The sequence below is a fragment of the Aotus nancymaae genome, unplaced genomic scaffold, assembly GCF_030222135.1.
Source record: "Aotus nancymaae isolate 86718 unplaced genomic scaffold, 86718_ANA_hifiasm-v0.15.2.pri h1tg000102l, whole genome shotgun sequence".
Taxonomy (NCBI): Eukaryota; Metazoa; Chordata; class Mammalia; order Primates; family Aotidae; genus Aotus; species Aotus nancymaae.
Genome location: NW_026988517.1, coordinates 2483017 through 2493464, shown reverse-complemented (window position 1 = coordinate 2493464; position 10448 = coordinate 2483017). Strand labels below are relative to the sequence as shown.

General features: G+C 43.8%; 1 long non-coding RNA gene across 1 annotated transcript; it reads right to left on the bottom strand.

The window, feature by feature from the left end:
• Positions 1–3860: 3860 nt before the first annotated feature.
• Positions 3861–9596, bottom strand: LOC135272044 (uncharacterized). Its single transcript, XR_010340151.1, has 4 exons — positions 9514–9596; positions 7310–7388; positions 5678–5880; positions 3861–3987 (listed from the first exon to the last, which is right to left on the bottom strand). It is a non-coding gene; the product is annotated as an uncharacterized LOC135272044 (long non-coding RNA).
• Positions 9597–10448: the final 852 nt, after the last annotated feature.

Genomic DNA, 10448 nt, shown 5'->3' with positions numbered 1-10448 from the left:
AATGGCACAGCATTTGCATATCACACACACTCCTCCTCCCATATACTTTAAATGATCTCTAGATTACTTATAATACCTAATACAATGGAAATGCCATGTCAGTAGTTGTTATGCTGCATTGTTTTGGTGGGTATTTTTTTTTTTTTTTTTGAGGCAGAGGTGTCTCACTCTGTTGCTCAGGCTGGAGTGCCGTGGCATCATCTCAGCTCACTGCAACCTCTGTCTCCTGGGTTCAAGCGATTCTCCTGCCTCCTGAGAAGCTGGGATTACAGATGCATGCCACCACACCTGGCTGATTTTTGTATTTGTAGTACAGACAGTGTTTCACTGTGTTAGCCAGGCTGTTCTTGAACTCCTGTGACCTCATGTGATCCGCCCAACTTGGCCTTCCAAAGTGTTGGGATTACAGGCAAGAGCCACCATGCCCAGCCTGTATTGCTTTTTATTTGTATAATTATTTTAACATTTTGAACTGTAGTTGCTTGGAGCTGCAGACATGGAACCCACAGATACTGAATACCAACTGTCTTCCAGGCGATAGACATGTTCATTAGTGTGATATAATCATTCCACAGTGTGTAGGCAGACACACACAGACACACCGACACACCCTGACACGCATACGCACACAGGCAGACACAGGCAGACACAGCAACACACCCAGACATGCATACACACACAGGCAGACACACGAACACACCCAGACACGCATACGCACACAGGCAGACACAGGCAGACACACGGACACACCCAGACATGCATACGCACACAGGCAGACACAGGCAGACACAGGCAGACACATGGACACACCCAGACCCGCAAACACACACAGGCCGACACAGCTACACGCAGATACATGCAGACACACGGACACACCCAGACCCGCAAACGCACACAGGCAGACACACGGACACACCCAGACCTGCAAAGAGGCCGACACACGCAGACACATGGACACACCCAGACCCGCAAACACACACAGGCCGACACAGCTACACGCAGACACACGCAGACACACGGACACACCGAGACCCGCCAATGCACACAGGCAGACACACGGACATACCCAGACCTGCAAAGAGGCTGACACACGCAGACACATGGACACATCCAGACACGCAAATGCACACAGACCGACACAGGCCGACACACGCAGACACATGGACACACCCAGACATGCAAATGCACACAGGCTGACACAGGCAGACACACACAGACACATGGACACACCCAGACACGCAAAGGCACACAGGCCGACACAGGCAGACACACGCAGACACATGGACACACCCAGACATGCATACGCACACAGGCTGACACAGGCAGACACACGGACACACCCAGACATGCATACGCACACAGGCAGACACACACAGACACACAGACAAACATACACAGGCAGAAACACACAGACACACACAGGCACACAGACACACATACGCACACAGGCAGACACGGAGACACACACACAGACACGCAGACACAGGCAGACACATGCAGACACAAAGATACACAGACACACATACACACACAGGCAGACACACAGACACACAGACACACATACACAGGGAAAAGAAAACAATGAACAGAAGAGAAGGTGCCTTACAGACTGAAAGAAAACTATGGAAAATCCTGTCTTTGAAAGGGGTCATTATAAAATATGTGCAAGAAACTAACACTACCATGTGGGGGGAAACAAAAACAGAAACAAAAACAAACACCCAAGCTAAGTCTGGGCAAAGGACCTGAATAGACATGTCTGCAAAGTAGACGTGAAACACTCACAGGTAAAAGAAAAGTCTCTCAAAAGTGCTAATTCTCACAAGAATGTCAAGGAAAACCACACTGAGATACCACTTCCATCCACATAGAATGAATGTTACCTAAAACAGAAATAAAAGTTTTAAAAGGAAACAACTAGTATAGACTTTCAGAAGGGGAAACTCTTCTCATACACTATTGGTGGGAATGTCAATGTCTACACACACTAGGAAAAACAGCCGGAAGTGCCTCAAACAAAGTAAAAACGCCATTTCATCTAGCCATCATTCCATTCCCATGTGGAAGAGATACCTGCCTTGCCCTCTGTACTGCAGTACTCACGATAGCCAAGATAGGAAATACACCTACCTGTTCATCCATTGATGAAGGGATGAGGAAACTGCAATATACATCCAGAGCAAAATATTCTTGAATCATAGAAATGAGTGAAATCTCGTCACTTGCAGCCATGTGGAAAAACCTAAGGAACATTATGTTAAATGAAATAAGCCAGGTAGAGAAAGGCATGTACTGCATGATCTCATGCATGTGGAATCTAAAACGCTTGACCTCACAGAGGTAGAAAGTTCAACAGTGGTTACCAGAGGCTGTAGGGGCCTAGGCAGGGATTGGTAATGGGTACAAAGTTACACTTAGAAAACAGATCCTGCCCTTCTCTTCTATAGCAGGGCAACCAGGGTTAATATTGCAGTGAATTTTCCAAATGGCTGGAAAGGATTCTGAGTATCATCTCCACAGACAAATAATGCCTAGAGGACTTCATAGATGCTAAATATTGTGATCTGATCAATATGCTAAGTGTACCCATAGCAAAATGGCCCCTGTATCTTCTAGTTATAATCTCTAGGGTAATCTCTTTTTTTTTTAAATAAAAAAAGGATACCAATGACACTAAAATTTACATGGAACCATGAAACGCCCTGAATTTCAAAGCAATCCTGAAAATGCAAAGTACATGGAATGCATCACTGTCCTCCATTTGAAATTATATTGAAAAGCCAGTTATCTAATCAATAGATGACTGGCACTAACCGAGAAACCCAGACCAACAGACAGAATGAGGGAGCTCAATCACAAACCCAGATTCCTAGGTAGTGTACACGTTTTGTAAAAGAACAATGAAAGACACAACAAAGAAAGGGGAATCTGTTTAGTAAATGGATTTGAAAACTGGACATCCCTACATAAGTAAAATAGGACCCCTATTGTGTAAAAAGACCAAAGATTAACTCAAAATGAATTGAGACTCATAAACAAAAGTTGAAAGCATCAAACTCTTCCAATGAGAAGACGTACGTGTGGGTATATTTAGGTCAATGTGGATCTGTGCTCATAGTGTGCCAAAACAAAATAAAAAATACAGGGGGAAAAACTCATAGGTGATGGATTAGTTTGCTCATGATTCTGTTTTTCCTCATCAGTCACCTACATCAAAGGACAACAAGAAAACAGACACACGTGGGACTGCATCATATATTAGAGTTTGTGCCCAAGCAGATTGTTTTAAAAACCGCAAATAAAATAAAAAATTATCCTGAAGTTTACAAGAAAGGTTTTGGCAAACCTACATATGATGAAAGGTTGTCTTCAAAATGTCTAAGCAACAAACACTACTTACTAGCAAAAACACAAAAGAGAAATTAATAACTAAACAAAATGGGGCCAAAGAACCTATATAGACATTTCTGCAAAGAAGATATAATATTGAAAACAAGTTTTAAAAACTTAGATAATATCAAAAATCATGAGAAAGATGTAAATCAAAGCAACACACATCATCTCACTATAATTCATATGAATGTTATCAAAGCAATAAAATACATTAAAAGAGACACAAATGCTGGTATAAATTTCCGCAGAGGAACTCATTTGGTAAGAATGTTAATCAGTATACATACTACAGAAACCAATGGGAGGTTTCCCCAAAAGTTTAACCTATAACTACCACTTCATCTAACAAGTCTACTACTAAGTATACTTTCAGGCAAAAGAAATCAGTCCATGCAAGAGGCATCTGCCATCCTATGTGGGCTGCAGCACTATTCACAATTGCCAAGACAAAGAATAGACTTACCTGCCCATCCACAGATGAAGGGATACCTGGTGGATGTACACAAATAGAATCATCTTCAGCCAGAAAGCCAGAATGAAATTTCATCATTTGGAGCCACACTGTTGAACCTGGAGGACATCATAGTATATGACCTAAGACAGGAAGAAAAAGAAAAACTAATGTAGAATCCAAAATAAACGGCTTTATTGCATAGGTCTAGAAAGCACAATAGTAGTTACTAAAGGTTGGAGGGAAGAAGGAGCACGGGCAGAGATCAGAAATAGGCAGGCACAAAGTTACACTTAGATGAGAGAAATGAATTGTTCCTCGCTGTTCCACAGCCAAGTGACCAGAGGTTAACACAACATCACACCCTTTTCACAAAATCTGGGAGATTCCAAATGTTTTCACTACAAAGAAATTAACAACTATTTCTGATAATAGAGGCTCTAAATATCCTGATTTTATCATCCCTCTGTGTCTGCATTAATCAAAATGCCCCACTCTAACTCCCGCCATTGTATATGACCAACCTTTTAAAAACTATGTAAATATGCAATGTTAAAATTCATGTGGACCACAAAACACACTGAATTTCCAAAGCAATCGTGAGAAATCCAAACTACCTCAGTTGTGTCACACTTCCTGACGTTAAATTTCATTGAAAAGCTAGGAACCCCATTCCACACAGAGCAGTGGAACAGATTAGAGGACCCAGACGTAAACTCTCACCCCTAACACCATCTGATCTTCAACAAAATCCACGAAAATAAGCTTTGGAGAAAGGACTCTCTCCTTTCAATAGATGACGCTGGCATAAATGACTAGCCAGCTGCAGAAGAAAAACAGTGGGCCCCGTGTCTCACGGTGTACAGACATAAACTCAAGATGAATGAAAGATGTAAATGCAAGACCTCAAACTATGAAAAGCCTGCAAGAGAACCTAGAAGCACCCTTCCTGACAGAGGATCTGGCACAGCATGGGTGTGTCTCAGTCTCCAAAAGCAAGTGCAACTAAAACAATTATTGCTCAGTGGCACCTAATACACAAAAGAGCTGCTGCACAGAAGAAATGACCAACAGAGTGAACAAACAGCCTGCACAATGAGAGAAAATGTTCCCACATATGCATCTGATGAAGGCTAATATCCAGAATCTACCTTAAAGATATTAAGCAAATAAATCAGGAAAACAAAAACTCAATGAAGAAAGGGCAAGTGGTATGAAAACATGCAGCTCAAAAGAAAGCTTTCAGCAACCAACAGACATGACAACATTTCTCTACCTCGGTCATCATGATAAAAAGGCAAAGCAAAAGGCCCACGAGATAGTATTTCACACTGGCCAGAATGACGATTAGGACACAGTCCACAAGAACGAATGCAGGCGAGGCAGAGAAGAGGGATGCTGCTCTGCTGCTGGTGGAAATGCAAACCAGTTCAGACACCATGGAAAGCAATGTGGGGATTTCTCAAATGACTTTCTCCACATCACTAATACTCACAAAAATGTCCATGAAAACCATGCTAACATTCCATCTCCTTCCACTCATTATGAATACTACCAAAAACAAACACAAATTTTTGAAGACGCCAGCCAGTGTAGACTTACAGAAAGGTAACCTCTTCAACACTATTGGTGGAGGTGTAAACTAGTACACACACTATGAGAAACAGCAAGAGGTTCCTGAAAAGCTTCACAGTACAACTACCATGTCAGCTGGCAGCCCCACCACTGGTTCCACATTTACAGCAATTGAACTCTCTGGGCTGAAGAGAGCTATCTGCCTTCCAAGGGTACTGAAGCCCTCGTAACTGTGGCCAAGGTACAGAACCCACCTACCTGTCCACACACAGCTGCAGGGATGAAGAAACTGCCGTACACATACACCACGGAGTATGTTCCAGCCATAAAGCTTCGGGAAATCCTGCCATCTGCAGCCACATGAAGAAACCTGGAGAACATCAGGTCCAACAAATGAGCCTGGTAGACAAAGTCCCATTTCACACGATCTCAAGCATGCAGACTGAAAACATCTTCATCTCCTAGAAGCAGAAAGTTCAATAGGGGTTACTAGAGGTCACTGGGAAGATGGAGAGGGCCTGAGAAGGAATCAGTAATGGGTAAAAAGTTACCCTCAGATGACAGCAATCAATTCTGGTACTCTATTCCACAGCAGGGTGACTGGCCTTAACACAAACATATTATATGTTTCAAAGCAGCTAGAAGAAAATATTCTGAATGTTGTTACCACACAAAAAAATCATAACTATATGAGGTAAAGAGATGCTAAATAACCCAATTTGATCATTACTCAACATACACATGTATCAAAATCTTCCCTGAACCCTCTCATTATATACATTGACATATGGCAAATGGTGTTTTAAGATATATAAAGAAAACAATGCCAAAACTCTCATGGAAATGTGAAACACCCTGAATTTCCAAAGTTATCCTGAGAAACACAAACCATGTGGCAGGTATCACATTCCCTGAGTTCTAATTAAATTAAAATCCCTAATTAACCAACCCATATGTTACTGATAAACACAGAGAAACACAGACCAGTGAGCAAAATGAGAGCGTTCAATAATAAACACAAATTTCTATAGAGTGAACACATTTTTCAAAACACTACCAAACTGACACAATGGGAAAGGTTTTCAAAACTAGGTATCCATATGCAAAAGGATAATTCAGGGCTCTTATGGTATGAAATACACAATAATCAACTGAAAAGTATTAAAGATTATACACAAAACTTGCAACCATAAAGCTCCTATAAAGACAACCTTGAGTGTGTGTACATTTATGGCAACTTGGATGTATGCTCACGATTTGCAAAAAACAAAAATACAAGGAAAAGAAAATTATGGACAATGGACTGCTTTGGTAGTGATTTTGTTTTTTCTTGATTAGTAACCAACAGCACAGCTAACCAAGAAATTATACACATGTGGGGCCTGAAGAGTTTGTGCCCAACAAAGGAAACAATGAACAAAATGAAAAAGCATACTAAAAATTATAAGAAAAGTTTGGGCAAACATTCAGTTGGATAAGGGGTTATTTTTGAAAAGATACAAGCCAGTAACACTACAAGCTGGCCAAAAAAAAAAAAAAAAAAAAAAAAGGCAGAAAAATAACCAAACCAAATAACCCGAAGAGATATTTGTGCAGACAAGAAACTGATGCAACATTTGCAAAAATGTGGTTACTATTACTACGCATGAGAAAAATGAAGATCAAAGCCACACTCAGATCTTATCTCACTCCAACTAGAATGCACATTACAAACAGATTAAAATATCTAAAAAGACAACTTCTAGTATGAATTTCCACAAAGGGGAACTGTTTGTGGAAACGTAAATTAGTATTAATGCTATAAAAAACAGTTGGGGGTCCTGCAAAGAATAGAAAAGAAAAATACCATACCACCTACCATTCCCACTACTGGGTATACATTCAACCTACCTGTCCATCCACAGATGAAGGGATCAAGAAACTCTCATATACATACACTAGGGAATATTCTTTGGCCACCAAAATGAACCTGGAAAACATTATGTTAAATATAATGAGCTGGGCCAAGAAAGACAAACACTAAATCTTAAGATGTCTATCTTAAAGAGGTAGAAAGCACAATATTGGTTACCAGGGTCCGGGAGATAGAGGGGGAGTAGGGATTGGTTATGGAAGCAAAGTTCTCTTCTTAACCTTAAAGGAATAAATCTGAGTGTTCTCCTCCTCAGCCTGGTGACTGGAGTTAACAATATTATATTTTTCAAAAGAACAAGAAAGGAGAATTTTGAGTGTTCTCTCCACACAAAAATAATACCTTATGAGGGAATAGAGATCCTAAGTACCTTGATTTGATCATTACCCAATCTGTATGTGTGAAAATGTACCCCTAATTTTGCACCTTTATGTTGTGATAAAAAATTAAAAGAAATAAATACATATTGCTAAAAATCACAGGGAACCATAAAAGCAATTCATATCTAAAGGAATCCTGAGAAATGCAGTCAAAGTGAGGACCCACAATCCTTGATATTAAATCTCACTGCCAAGCTGCACTTATGCAGCAGATATATGGTACTTGCATAAAAACAATACCTAGAACTGTGGACAAAAACAGGGAGGACAAAACAAGATCAACACAAATATGGACACAGTCAACTCACTTTGATAAAGACCACCACAGTGTGGAAGGCAGAGTTGCTCAATGAATACCTTTGAGAAAAATGATATCTGGATGCAGAAGAGAGAAACAGGACCCTGATTTTACATAATATATGAAAATCAACCCCCACACCCCCCGCAAAAAACAAACAAACAAAACCCTGAAGACCAGAGCAAAAGACCATAAACCACAAAATGTTTTTAACTAAAACACAGGTTGAGCGTATATTCTGGGTCACTTGAATCTCTGCTCACCTTGGCAAAGAGAAAAAGAAACAAACACCCTGGAAGAAAAACCTCATTGACAATTCAATGCTTTGTCATTGATATGTATTTTCTTATACGGGTGACCAAAATTACATGCATAAAACGCAAAAGTAAACATGGACTACATCAACCTGAAAACTTTCTGCACAGCAAAGAAACTACTTTCCAAACAAAAAAAGCATCCTATAGATTAGGCAAAAATTTCAGGTAATCATGTAATTCATGAGTTGTCATCTAAGGTGTACCCAAAAAACACTACAAAGTAGCAAAAGAATCTAATATTTCGCAAAGGACCTCAACAGACAATTCTGTGACATAAAATCGAACAACAGACAAAAGGTCCTCAAAATTAACGATCCAACAGTTAACTAACTGCATGTGGTTTAATTGAAAACCACACACAGATAATCTCACACTTATTGAATATTCCTAGAATGTTTCTTAAAAATACGAGAGGCCAGGCTCAGTGGCTCACACCAGTAATCCCAGAACTTTGGGAGTCCGAGGCAGCAGATCACCTGAGGTCAAGAGTTTGAGACCAGCCTGATCAATATGGAGAAACCCCGTCTTTACTACTGATACAAAAATTAGCCTGGCGTGGTGGCGAGCCCCTCCTGAGTAGTCCCAGCTACTCAGGAGGCTGAGACAGGAAACTTGCTTGAAACCGAGAGCGCAGGTTGCAGTTGGGCCAGATGGCACCACTGCACTCCAGCCTGGGCAAAGCGAGATTGTCTCCAAAGAAAAAAGAAAAAAAAAAAGAAAGAAAAGAAACACGGGTATGATTTTGGAGAAAAGAGAATTCATACACTGTAGATGAAAATGAAAATCAGAATACACACCACAGAAAACAGCTAAATACCTGGAGACTCCTCAGAGAATTGACACTACAGATGTCCCCTGCTCTATGGTGCTCTACGGAGGTCTTTCTAAAGTTTCTGAGACATCAAAATAACTCTGAACCTCAGCTCAGAAGCCCGTGGGGCTCGGAGGGTCCCAGGTCCTGCGCTTCACCACAGCCTCTGGGCCAGGCGCTCCTATACGCTGGACACGGGTCACACACCGTTCCCGGCCAGGGTGTGGACGCTGGGGCGGCCAAGACCCCACAACCGCCGCCACGCCGACTACTGGGGCCCAGACGCCCACAAGGAGTCAGGGCCCAAAACCGAGCGGCGGGGAAGGAGCAGGGAGGCTCGGAAGGTTCCTGGTGGGGTCCATGCCCTGCCACTTACCGCGGAGACCTGCCTCCTGCTCCCCCATCACATGGAAGCCACCACGGCTTCTCCGAAGCTCGCTGGGACCGCGCCGCCGCTTCCGGACTCGCCGCTTCTTCTCGCTGGGACGCCGACTCCTCTTCTGCTCACTAGGACTACGCCACCGCCTCTGGCCGCCGCTTCTGCTGGCTGGGACCGCGCCGCCGCCTCTGGCCGCCGCTTTCGCTCCCTCGGACCACATCGCCGCCACCTCTGCTTGCTTCAACGACGCCGCGGCTTCTGCCGGACCCCCACCGGAAGCGCTGTCTTGGCTTCCATAGAGGCGCACACACTGGCAGCGTCCCTAGCAACAGGCTGAAGCACCACCCCCTCTTAAAGGGGCCGCGGCTTGGACTGCACAGAAGCAGCTTCACATTGCTGCGCAGGCTGAGCCTCTGCCCAGCCCCAGCGGTGGACGAAAGGCCCCAGTCTCTCCTTCCGGCTCTAGGGCCCTAGAGGTGGCAGGAGTGGAGCCCTGTGATCCCAGCCCCGAGATCTGCTCCCTTTGCCTCGGGAGTTTCCAGGATCTGCCCCTGCCCTCCTCTGGACCTCAGTTTCACGATCCGGAAAGGAAGCAGCCTGGCTAGAGCTCTGGGGTCCCTCAAGCGCGGCGCCTCAGGATGCAGGATGGGCTCCCTGGTTCCCCTGCAGAGGGGGCCCTTAGAACCACGGAAAGCTGGGGGCTGGAGGGACAGTCTCGAGGGCAGCAGGGCCTCCCCGGTCTCCCTGTCCGCATCCGTCCTGTGGGAGCCCGGGGCCTCGCTAGGGCCCAGACATCGTGGCCTCACCGGGGCTGCCTGGGTCACCGGCTCACCAGAAGGCAGGCAGGGGCCCTGGGGTCCAGTGCTGCCGCTCCTCAACTCCATCCTAGGTCAGCCCCGGAGGGGCCCTGCGGACTGGACCCAGCCCGCCCC